We start from the raw sequence: 13,380 nt of genomic DNA on the forward strand, positions 1-13,380 counted from the left end.
CCACTTAGCATTCAAAGTCTGACCATGTGCCACTTAGCATTCAAAGTCTGACCATGTGACGCTTAACCTGCATTCAAAGTCTGACCATGTGCCACTTAGCATTCAAAGTCTGACCATGTGCCACTTAGCATTCAAAGTCTGACCATGTGACGCTTAGCATTCAAAGTCTGACCATGTGACGCTTAACCTGCATTCAAAGTCTGACCATGTGTCGCTTGGCATTCAAAGTCTGACCATGTGCCACTTAGCATTCAAAGTCTGACCATGTGCCACTTAGCATTCAAAGTCTGACCATGTGACGCTTAACCTGCATTCAAAGTCTGACCATGTGCCACTTAGCATTCAAAGTCTGACCATGTGTCGCTTAGCATTCAAAGTCTGACCATGTGCTGCTTAACCTGCATTCGAAGTCTCAACTCATTCTACACATTTACACACAATATGTGTGTGTGTGTGTGTGTGTGTGCCATGTCCTATCTGAATCAAAGTAAATATATATTAGCACTAGGAGAAATGCAAGTGTATTTTGTTTAACAATTAATGGATATGTTGGTAAGAACCAATCATATTAATTAATTAATTCCTTAATGATTTCACATGGGATCAGCCCAGCCCATGGATGAAATACTGGCGGACTAACCAGACAGAGAATTTAATTCTCGTTTAGCTGAGGGGACCCCAATCCAAATCCAATATTTTAATCACCATAATGGTTTCTATCTCTTTCATACTGTTGTTGCTTCGTGACTGTGAAAGCAGACTATCTGTATCTATACTGAACAAAAATATAAACGCAACATGTAAAGTGTTGGTCCCATGTTTCATGAGCTGAAATAAATTATCTCCGAAATTGTCCATACACACAAAAAGCTTTTTTCTCTCAAATGTACATCCCTGTTAGTGAGCATTTCTCCATGTCACCCATTGAGCAGGTTTGGGATACTCTGGATCGACGTGTACGACAGCGTCTTCCAGTTCCCACCAATATCCAGCAACTTCACACAGCCATTGAAGAGGAGTGAGACAACATTCCACAGGCCACAATGAAAGGTGTCAATCAACTCAAATGAGATGTGTCACGCAGTATGAGGCAAATGGTGATCACACCGGATACTGACTGGTTTTCTGATCCATGCCCCTACATTTTTTAAAGGTTTCTGTGACCAACAGATGCATATCTGTATTTTTAGTCATGTGGAATCCATAGATTAGAGCCTAGTCATTTTTTTTCAATTGACTGATTTCCTTATATGAACTGTAACTCAGTAAAATATTAGAAACTGTTGCATATTGCATTTATATTTTGGCTCAGTATATATATCTACAGTACAATGTCTGTCTGTCTGTCTGTCTGTCTGTCTGTCTGTCTGTCTGTCTGTCTGTCTGTCTGTCTGTGTATAGTATCTATCTATCTCTCTCTCTGTCTGTCACCTGTCTGTCTGTCTGTCTGTTTGTCTCTCTATCTCTCTCTGTCTGTCTGTCCGTCCCTTGTCTGTCTGTCCCCCGTCTGTCTGTCTGTCCCCCGTCTGTCTGTCACCCGTCTGTTTGTCTGTCCGTCCCCCGTCTGTCTGTCTGTCTGTCTGTCTGTCTGTCTGTCTGTCTGTCTGTCTGTCTGTCAGTGAGACAGTTAAATGAACAAAACAAACATGTGTGCTTCCAACAAAGGTAATGTGGAGTTCAGGTGATGCTCCCAACCTAAAGTATTATCATGAGGAAAATAATGTTATGATAATCATTTACACTGAACAACCTATTACTGCTTCAGCAGACAACTCAAATAGTCCCCTATGTGCAGACTACAGACAATGGTTATGCTTATGATTCAATAGAAAGAACATAATTATTAAGTCATGATACGTTTTCTGAGGGAAGTATCACATTATTTAGCTTTTTACCATATCGTTCTGCAGAAAATATCAGGACTGAATAGAATAGACAGGACCTTAGCACAGAATGGGCTGGATTATGGTAATCAGTGTTCTAAAACAATGTTAGTGACCCTACATTATGAGGTAATTTCACAGTAGGGATGAACAGCTCCTACTGGGCACAGCTGGATCTCACTGTTCTGTCTGTATCTGGGTCTGTCTGGGGAAATGAGTCTATTCCCTTTTTACCTGCTGGCATCGGCTTTCACCTAGGGGCAGCGAAGCAGTAGACATGTCCACCCTGATGTCCACCCCTCTACACAACCCTCCCCTCCATCAACATTTGACATCTAGCTGGAATTAAATTGCTCTCTGGATATTAAATAGTTGGGGTTTTCTGAACTTACATTCCTATCTGAAGATAAAATCCAGCTGCTCATGATTTTTACATTGGAATAAAGCTCTATTTAAGGAAGAGGAACCGAGTCAGAAGTCATGTATGATTTAGTGTTTTTTCTCTGAGGAAGAGGTTGAGTGGCCCAAAGCGTGAGGAGTCACCACAGATGGGGGAAAGTCTACTGTAGACTACCTTTTAACTCAAACCACCACCCTGGAGACCGGCCAACTGGGCCAGGCCTGATAGACAACGACACTATTCCTAAACACACTGAACAGGTATGCATAAGAGCATCTGAACTCCCGAGACCGACTCCTGCATGGGTATTGCGTGACATTTGTTCATGGTTATGTGTGTGCTAGGCATACTGTGTGTGTGCTAGGCATGTCTGCTAGGCATACTGATCATCCTGAAGGAAATGCTAATGTTTATTGAAGAGAAGAGTGAGCCATTGTACAGTGAAGACAAAACACAACTTGATTGCAGCTAGGATTGCACATTTTGGGGAATATTCATAGGTGGAAACTTTTCGTGGGAATTAACGGGAATATATTGGAATTAACAGGAATATATGGGAATTAATGGACATATATGCAAATTAATATTAACACCATTTAAATGTAGATGTTTTTTGCAATGGGTATATTTACCAAATCATATGGAGACAGAAACATAAACCTTTTACCTTATCATAAGTAGACATAATTGCAAACGATTAAATCCTTCCAATAGAAATTTTAAAAAAACGATTTAGTTACGAATTGAACTTTAATTAAATGAGATGACTCTTCACATGGAATGATTTCACTGAACAACAAAATAAAGGGAATTGTCACACACTGATCTGTTTCACCTGTCCTTGTGATTGTATCCAGCCCCCTCCGGGTGTCGCTCATCTTCTCCATTATCCTGTGTATTTATACCTGTTCTCGGTTTGTCCATTGCCAGTACGTCTTGTTTGTCAAGTCAACCATAGTTTTTGTTCTCAGCTCCTGCTTTTCCAACTCTCCCATTTTTCTCGCCCTTCTGTTTTTGACCCTTGCCTGTCCTGACTCTGAGCCCGCCTGCCTGACTGCTCTGCCTGCCCCTGACCCTGTGCTTGTTTGCCGATCTGTACCTTTGCCCCACCTCTGGATTGTTGACCTCTGCCTACCCTGACCCTGCCTACCGTCCGATACCGTTGCCCCACCTCTGTCTTACTGACCCCTGCCCGCTTTAACCTGTCTATTGCCCGCTCCTGTTGGACTATTAAACCACTGTCAATTCGACATGTCTGCATCTGGGTCTTACCTTGATTCCTGATAGAAATATTGAATGATCCCAATGATCCATCGCATCTCCCAAAAACGTTTTCAACATACATCTGTAAAATGATAGTCTAGAAACTAAAGCTTTGGCTGTCTTCCGCTCAGGCTTCCATGTCTTCTCCCTGGACCTCCTCAATGTCCACCTCTTGAACATCAGACTCCGAGGCCTCATCTTAACTGTCACTTTCCAACCTTGTTGAGGATGGCTCGTTGACAGGCTCAAAAGACGAAAATATGCCCGGATGGCCACCAATTTTTCACTCCCTGTATTGGTCAGCTTGTTGCGTGCTTTGGTGTGTGTGTTCCCAAACAAGGACCAGCTGTGCTCCGAGGCAGCTGATATTGGTGGGATTTGAAGGATGATGGAGGCAACTGGGAAAAGAGCCTCAGATCCACAAAGTCCCTTCCACCAGGTGGCTGATGAGACATGTTGGCACAACTACCATATTGCATCTCCATCCCAAAGCCCTTGCTTGGAAGAGTACTTTGCCAGACTGCCAAGAACCTTGCCCTCATCCAGGCCAAGGTGGGGAGACATGGTAGTGATGATACCATAGGCCTTGTTGATCTCTGCACCAGACAGGATGCTCCTGCCAGCAAACTTGGGGTCCAACATGTATGCTGTGGCGTGTATGGGCTTCAGGCAGAAGTCTTTGCGCTTTTTGATGTATTTCAGAACTGCAGTTTCCTCTGCTTGGAGCAACAGTGAAGTGGGCAGGGCAGAACGGATTTCTTCTCTTACATCTGCAAGCAGAGTCTGAACATCAGACAGGATGGCATTGTCTCCCTCAATCCGTGCAATGGCTACTGCTATAGGTTTCAGGAGTTTCAGGCTTCTTACCACTCTCTCCCAAAATACATCATCCAGGAGGATCCTGTTGATGGGGCTGTCCATATTGGCAGACTGTGATATGGCCTTTTCTTGGAGAGACTCCTTCCCCTCCAGGAGACTGTCAAACATGATGACAACACCACCCCAACAGGTGTTGCTGGGCAGCTTCAATGTGGTACTGTTATTCTTCTCACTTTGCTTGGTGAGGTAGATTGCTGCTATCACTTGATGACCCTTCACATACCTAACTATTTACTTGGCTCTCTTGTAGAGTGTATCCATTGTTTTCAGTGCCATGATGTCCTTGATAAGCAGATTCAATGCATGAGCAGCATAGCCAATGGGTGTGATGTGAGGGTAGGACTCCTCCACTTTAGACCAAGCAGCCTTCATCTTGGCAGTATTGTCTATCACCAGTGCAAATAGCTTCTGAGGTCCAAGGTCATTGATGACTGCCCAGCTCATTTGCAGCTCATTTGCAATGTAGAGACCGGTGTGTCTGTTGTCCCTTGTGTCTGTGCTCTTATAGAATACTGGTTGAGGGGTGGAGATGATGTAGTTCATTATTCCTTGCCCACGAACATTCGACCACCCATCAGAGATGATTGCAATACAGTCTGCTTTCTCTATGATTTGCTTGACCTTCACTTAAACTCTGTTGAACTCGGCATCCAGCAAATTAGTAGATAAAGCATGTCTGGTTGGAGGGGTGTATGCTGGGCAAAGAACATTCAGAATTCAATACACATTGCCTGTGAACATCAGATGTGAACCAGTTGCATACACAGCTCGAGCAAAACATTCATCAGCATTTCTCTGACTACGTTCCTCCATTGAGTCAAAAAAAAACTTCTGATTCCAGGAGGACCATGAGCTGTTGCTATCGATAAGGTGTCTGATTTATAATTTTCACCTCGAATAGAAGTAGAGGGACTTTTGTCAGAGGTTGCTTGACGTGAGTGCTGAGGGAACTTTATGCACATGGCCAGATGATTCTGAATCCTTATTGCATTCTTCACATATGATTTGGCACAGTATTTGCAAATGTACACAGCTTTTCCTTCTACATTAGCTGCAGTGAAATGTCTCCACACATCAGATAGTGCCTGTGGCATTTTCCTGTAAAGATTAGAAATAAAATGAGTTAAAAAAACAACAAATACAATTCCATGTACAGATAAATAGTTAAGCAGTTAGATTAAACAACTCATTTTGTAAGGTAAATGTTTTAAAATGAAACATGTATGGAAACAGGTGAATGAACACTCCTCAGTTAGCAAGCTAAAACCCAGATGGTAGCAAAAACTAATTAGGAGAAATTGGTAACAAGTTATACATGATTTAAACACACTTTGCTGTAGGCTACTATTTACTAGTTAACCAAATATCATGTATGTCATATAAAATACACTGCTCAAAAAAATAAAGGGAACACTTAAACAACACAATGTAACTCCAAGTCAATCACACTTCTGTGAAATCAAACTGTCCACTTAGGAAGCAACACTGATTGACAATAAATTTCACATGCTGTTGTGCAAATGGAATAGACAACAGGTGGAAATTATAGGCAATTAGCAAGACACCCCCAATAAAGGAGTGGTTCTGCAGGTGGTGACCACAGACCACTTCTCAGTTCCTATGCTTCCTGGCTGATGTTTTGGTCATTTTTGATTCTGGCGGTGCTTTCACTCTAGTGGTAGCCTAAGACGGAGTCTACAACCCACACAAGTGGCTCAGGTAGTGCAGCTCATCCAGGATGGCACATCAATGCGAGCTGTAGCAAGAAGGTTTGTTGTGTCTGTCAGCGTTGTGTCCAGAGCATGGAGGCGCTACTAGGAGACAGGCCAGTACATCAGGAGACGTGGATGAGGCCGTAGGAGGGCAACAACCCAGCAGCAGGACCGCTACCTCCGCCTTTGTGCAAGGAGGAGCACTGCCAGAGCCTTGCAAAATGACCTCCAGCAGGCCACAAATGTGCATGTGTCTGCTCAAACGGTCAGAAACAGACTCCATGAGGGTGGTATGAGGGCCCGACGTCCACAGGTGGGGGTTGTGCTTACAGCCCAACACCGTGCAGGACGTTTGGCATTTGCCAGAGAACACGAAGATTGGCAAATTCGCCACTGGCGCCCTGTGCTCTTCACAGATGAAAGCAGGTTCACACGCACATGTGACAGACGTGACAGAGTCTGGAGACGCCGTGGAGAACGTTCTGCTGCCTGCAACATCCTCCAGCATGACCGGTTTGGCGGTGGGTCAGTCATGGTGTGGGGTGGCATTTCTTTGGGGGGCCGCACAGCCGTCCATGTGCTCGCCAGAGGTAGCCTGACTGCCATTAGGTACCTAGATGAGATCCTCAGACCCCTTGTGAGACCATATGCTGGTGTGGTTGGCCCTGGGTTCCTCCTAATGCAAGACAATTGTAGACCTCATGTGGCTGGAGTGTGTCAGCAGTTCCTGCAAGAGGAAGGCATTGATGCTATGGACTGGCCCGCCCGTTCCCCAGACCTGAATCCAATTGAGCACATCTGGGACATCATGTCTCGCTCCATCCACCAACGCCACGTTGCACCACAGACTGTCCAGGAGTTGGCGGATGCTTTAGTCCAGTTCTGGGAGGAGATCCCTCAGGAGACCATCCGCCACCTCATCAGGAGAATGCCCAGGCGTTGTAGGGAGGTCATACAGGCACGTGGAGGCCACACACACTACTGAGCCTCATTTTGACTTGTTTTAAGGACATTACATCAAAGTTGGATCAGCCTGTAGTGTGGTTTTCCACTTTAATTTTGAGTGTGACTCCAAATCCAGACCTCCATGGGTTGATAAATTTGATTTCCATTGATAATTTTTGTGTGATTTTGTTGTCAGCACATTCAACTATGTAAAGAAAAAAGTATTTAATAAGAATATTTCATTCATTCAGATCTAGGCTGTGTTATTTTAGTGTTCCCTTTATTTTTTTGAGCAGTGTATATTCACCCAACCCAGTATTGTAATCAAAACTTACCAGAAAGCATGTAGTCCTTGGCTCAGACAGTGTAGTAGTGTAGGCTCAATAGCATCTCATTAGTGTGCAACATCTTGAGAATCAGCTGTACATATGATGGAAGAATGCACTGTGCATGCAGAGTGTTGCAATTCCATTGAATTGGGGATAGTTTAACCAAAATATGCCATAAGACCTAGAATTGCCTTATGTGTATCCCACAAAAAAGGTTCACTGTTATAAGCTAACTTTTTTAATGAATTTAAGCAAAATTCCCCAAATTCCAGGGCTTAACTTCCCATGGAAAATTTCCGGGAAAATGCTGGAAATTTATCGGAAAGTTTCTGACCCTTTGCAACCGTAATTGCAGCACTCATAACCATAAATGAAGCTTATTTGCTGCAATTCGTTGGCATTCTGAATCTGTTTAACATGCTAAACTTTATCCCAAGTAGCGATGGCTTACTCTCCACAATATCTTCGCTCGTCACGGGCCTTTTATAGTTGAGTAAATTGCACAGTTAAAACGCTTCCCACAGTTCTTCCCAATTTGCTTAATTCCCTAAATGTATTTTCTATATCAAACATTTGCTATGGTTGGTTAGAGAAGTGTATCCTGGAGCTGAACGTTTTTCTTCTCATTTTTTGTCTCTTCTCTTCCCTGCTAATGCTCTATATATAGCCAGGGGTCTGAGCGGTGGCCAGGGGCTTATTGTCCCGGAAGGCTTGCCTAATTCTCTGGCTAACAGCTGCATTGTATGTTATCTGGTTCCTCAGCTACTGTTAAATGGCTTATTGTGAAGGAAGTGTCATTAAGAATGTGTGACAAGCAGTCAGTGAGGAGATGGCCAGGCACGGGAGTTCTGTTAACTCACGAGGAGTGGGTAATTAGAACTGGCAATTTACTGGAGGCAAATAAAGAAAGGATCAGATACTTAGAGGGGGATACTTTTCACTAAAAGATCCTGTGACAAGTTCTAGACAAAGACATTATGAACTGTATGTAGAGGCAGGCATACATACTGTCCAGTAGACGTCAGTGATGGATACATGTTCAGTCCAGGGAAGGAAACTGTAAATCATTATTTTATTTTAGAGTTGCTTCTATTTAATTGCAATATCTAATACATTCTGAGGCGAACTAACATATTTAGATTTTTTTTTTAAGAAGAAAAAAAATCAGTCTGAGGCAAAAAGCTGGGTCCAGAAGGACTATTAGCATGGCCATGCCACAGCGCTGAATGCTAAAAAATTGAGTACCTAAAGATGTTCCTTGAACCAAAATGCAATGTCTCTTCATTAAATAAACATACGCTTCAAAAGCACATCTCCACATCTCCAGAAGAGTCCACGGCGTAGCATTCTGCAATTATGCAGCTGGCAGGTCGCTGAAGTGCTGTAGCCGCTGTTTGAGTGGAATTGACAGCGCTGTTCGGTGCTTTTTTGTCACTTCATGACCTGTTTGTAATCAAAATAAGTGCGGATGACAGTGATTATGAGTGTGGCTGTCTACCTCTCTTTAGCTGGCTCTTTGATAGATTAGAGACAGGGGACTGAGACAGTGCATCTGTGGACCGTGGCCATACATTGCTGTAAATACAGTGTGTGAATGTGTCTCTTGTTTTGAGGGAGGAAGAACATTGGCAACTAAGGCTACTCAGACAGTCACTGAACTGACATAGGGCTGAGTGACAATAGCCTCACCAATCACAATATCCCATCCTGACATGTTTGATTGTTAAGAGGCTTTACTGGAGCAAAAAACTGCTGGAGGATAGACCGGCAGACAGGGCTAATGCTCAATTTACTGTGCTGGGCTGACAATTTGGACGTAACTTACCACCACTCAAATCTGACTTAAATCTTCCACAACTAATTTAAACTGGCCCTGTTTTTTAATCAAAAGTACCTCTATCTGAATATAAATAAGAATTACAACATTTTTTGCCTACCTTTTAACAGCAATTCAGACAAAGCTGCCACTGGGCAAAAACTGGTTGAATCAATAGTGTTTCCACTTCATTTCAACCCCCAAAATCTATGTGATGACAATGAATCAAGGTGGAAAACGCTTGGATTGGCAAAAAGTCATCAACATAAGGGCATTTCATATATTTTTCAACCAAATTTTTACCTAAGTCCAATGACTTGGTGACATTTGATGTTGTTTTCACGTTGAATTCACGTTAGTTGACAACAACCAAATGTAAATCCAAACTAGACACACAAAACTAGACACAACTGACATCTGTGTCCAGTACATTTAAAAAAATGGCTGTAACTTCAAATAAACTCAAAAACAATAGATCACAGTAAACCTTTGTTTGCCCTCCACTGAACAATGCTCAGGCCTAAATCATAACAAGTTGTGTGGTTCAATGGTTTTCATCTCTCCAATGCAAAATGTGCTTTTAATGAAGGTGCACCGGCTGCGTTGTACAGTGTTCCTCTTTGTCCTCGTATCGTCTGAATGTGGAAGGTTTAATTAGTGTTTTGTCTTCAGACAGCTGTCCCACTGCATGCCCATTGCCCAGTGCCTCTTTACAAATCTATTTTCTATTTGAAGGGATTGCTTCCTTTCATAACGAAAACAATCTACAGCGTATTTTGTCAGTTGAGTGTGAGTTGATATTTTGCACCATGTAGAAAACAGTTCTCGGCTGAATATATGGATTAGGCTAACAGAAGCCAGTGGCCTTTTAGAGCTTAAACAGCAATGTTGTTGTTTCACTGTACGTTTGTTTTTGCTTTGAAATTGATACCCAACAGAGAGCAAGTCAGGAAAAGCCACTGAGAGAATGGACACACAAAATGTACACCATTGACAAATAGCTTGTCTAACAAAACATTTGAAAAAAGAAATGGTCTTTGCCAACATATGATGGATGTACAGTTGAAGACGGAAGTTTACATACACCTTAGCCAAATACATTTAAACTCAGTTTTTCACAATTCCTGACATTTAATCAGAGTAAAAATTGCCTGTCTTAGGTCAGTTAGGATCACCACTTTATTTTAAGAATGTGAAACATCAGAATAATAGTAGAGAGTTTTATTTCTTTCATCACATTCCCAGTGGGTCAGAAGTTTATATACACTCAATTAGTATTTGGTAGCATTGCCTTTAAATTGTTTAACTTGGGTCAAACATTTCAGGTAGCCTTCCACAAGCTTCCCACAATAAGTTGGGTGAATTTTGGCCCATTCCTCCTGACAGAGCTGGTGTAACTGAGTCAGTTTTGTAGGCCTCCTTGCTCGCACACGCTTTTTCAGTTCTGCCCACACATTTTCTATGGGATTGAGGTCAGGGCTTTGTGATGGCCACTCCAATAACTTGACTTTGTTGTCCTTAAGCCATTTTGCTACAGCTTTGGAAGTATGCTTGGGGTCATTGTACATTTGGAAGACCCATTTGCGACCAGCGCTTTAACTTCCTGACTGATGTCTTGAGATGTTGCTTCAATATATCCACATAATTTTCCTACCTCATGATGGCATCTATTTTGTGAAGTGCACCAGTCCCTCCGGCAGCAAAGCACCCCCACAAAATGATGCTGCCACCCCCGTGCTTCACGGTTGGGATGGTGTTCTTCAGCTTGCAAGCCTCCCCCTTTTTCCTCCAAACATAATGATGGTCATTATGGCCAAACAGTTCTGTTTTTGTTTCATCAGAGCAGAGGACATTTCTCCAAAAAGTACGATCTTTGTCCCTATGTGAAGTTGCAAACCGTAGTCTGGCTTTTTCATGGCGGTTTTGGAGCAGTGGCTTCTTCCTTGCTGAGCATGTCGATATAGAACTCGGTTTACTGTGGATATAGATACTTTTGTACCTGTTTCCTCCAGCATCTTCACAAAGTCCTTTACTGTTGTTTTGGGATTGATTTGCACTTTTCACACCAAAGTACGTTCATCTCTAGGTGTCACGTTCTCTGGAATAATTATCGGACCAAACTGCAGCGTGATATGGTTTCCACATAATATTTATTTGAAAATACACAAAACAACAAAGAAAGAACAAAACAAATAAACGAACCGTGACTACAGAGGTGCAAAACAATATCCGATAAAACACAGGTGGAAAAAATGCTACTTAAATATGATCCCCAATTAGAGACAACGATAGCCAGCTGCCTCTAACTAATTGGGAATCATACCAAACACCAACATAGAAAAACTAAACTAGAACCCCACATAGAAAATAATAACTAGAAAATCCCCCAGTCTGCAAAACCTGAAACAAATGGGGAGAGTAGGGGGGGGGGGGGGGTGATTCGTGTCGGTGGCGGCTCTGGTGCAGGCCGTAGCCCCCACTCAGCTCGCGGATCCGCCAGCATCGGTGGCGGCTCTGGTGCGGGACGAAGAACCCGCTCATCCCGCGGATCCACCAGCATTGGGGGCGGCTCTGGTGCCGGACGAAGAACCCGCTCAGCTCGCGGATCCACCATCTTTGGTCATCTTTGGTGGCGGCTCTGGTGCGGGCCGAAGAACCTGCTCTTCCCGTGGATCCAGCCATGGACCCGGGCTGAACACTGTGCCTGGACCTCGGTATCAAGGAAGGCTCCTGCCATGGAGCGGGACTGGACACCAGATCTGGACTGGACATCAGTGCAGAGGAAGGCTCCAGCCATGGAGCAGGACTGGACGCCGTATCTGGACTGAGCAGCGGCGCAAGGGAAGGCTCCCGCCATGGAGCGGGACTGGATGCTGTTCCTGGACTGAGCACCAACGCAGAAGAAGACTCTGGCCTTGGAGCTGGACTGGACGCCGTGCTTAGACTGGGCATCGGCGCAGGGGAAGGCTCCAGCCATGGAGCTGGAGATTCCGGACCGTGGACCGTCGCAGGAGGTTCCGGACCGTGGACCGTCGCAGGAGGTTCCGGACCGTGGACCGTCTCAGGAGGTTCCGGACCGTGGACCGTCTCAGGAGGTTCCGGACCGTGGACCGTCTCAGGAGGTTCCGGACCGTGGACCGTCTCAGGAGGTTCCGGACCGTGGACCGTCTCAGGAGGTTCCGGACCGTGGACCGTCGCCGGAAGCTCTGGACTGGGGACCGTCGCCTGAAGCTCTGGACTGGGGACCGTCGCCGGAAGCTCTGGACTGGGGACCGTCGCCGGAAGCTCTGGACTGGGGACCGTCGCCGGAAGCTCTGGACTGGGAACCGTCGCCAGAAGCTCTGGACTGGGGAGGCGCACTGGAGGCCTGATGCATGGGGCCGGCACAGGTAGGACCGGACTGGTGACACGCACCTCAGGGCGAGTGCGGGGAGCAGGCACAGGACGTACCTGACTGGGAAGGCGCACTTCAGGGAGAGTACGAGGAGAAGACACATGACGTACCGGACTTGAGAGGCGCACTTGAGGCCAGAAGCGTGGAACCGGCACAGGTTGCACCAGACTGCTAACCGGATCCTCAGGTCGAATGTTAAGCAGAACACACTTGCACAACATCTCTCTCATCTCACTCTCTCCCAACTTCACCATTGCCTCCCTGACAGTCTCTGGCTCTTCCTTCTGCTCAGCCGCCAGCTCCATGTGCCCCCCCTCAAAAACACTTGGGGTTGTCCTTGGGCTTTCTGTAGCCGCGAACCCTGTCGTCGTCGCTGTCATCCATAATCTCCTTCCGTCTGTCGCCAAGGAGGGGTTTTGCATCTCCCCCTCACTTCTTCCCATGTCCAGAAATTCTCTCCTCTTTGGGCACGCTGCTTGGTCCTGGTTTGATGGGACATTCTGTCACGTTCGCTGGAATAATTATCGGACCAAACTGCAGTGCGATATGGTTTCCACATAACATTTATTTGAAAACGCACAAAACAACAAAGAAAGAACAAAACAAACAACAAACCGTGACTACAGAGGTGCTACGTGCACTAACTCAAAACAATATCCCATAAAACACAGGTGGAAAAAATGATACTTAAATATGATCCCCAATTAGAGACAACGATAGCCAGCTGCCTCTAATTGAGAATCATACCAAACACCAACA

The 13,380-nt window shown here is 44.7% G+C and overlaps 1 protein-coding gene across 2 annotated transcripts in view; it reads right to left on the reverse strand.

Moving 5' to 3' along the window:
- grm6a (glutamate receptor, metabotropic 6a) overlaps positions 1-13,380 on the reverse strand; it is a 46,070-nt gene that overhangs the window by 22,286 nt on the left and 10,404 nt on the right. The gene's annotated exons all lie outside the window — the stretch shown is intronic.

This window comes from Salvelinus fontinalis, chromosome 8 (genome assembly GCF_029448725.1).
Source record: "Salvelinus fontinalis isolate EN_2023a chromosome 8, ASM2944872v1, whole genome shotgun sequence".
In the NCBI taxonomy this organism is placed as follows: domain Eukaryota; kingdom Metazoa; phylum Chordata; class Actinopteri; order Salmoniformes; family Salmonidae; genus Salvelinus; species Salvelinus fontinalis.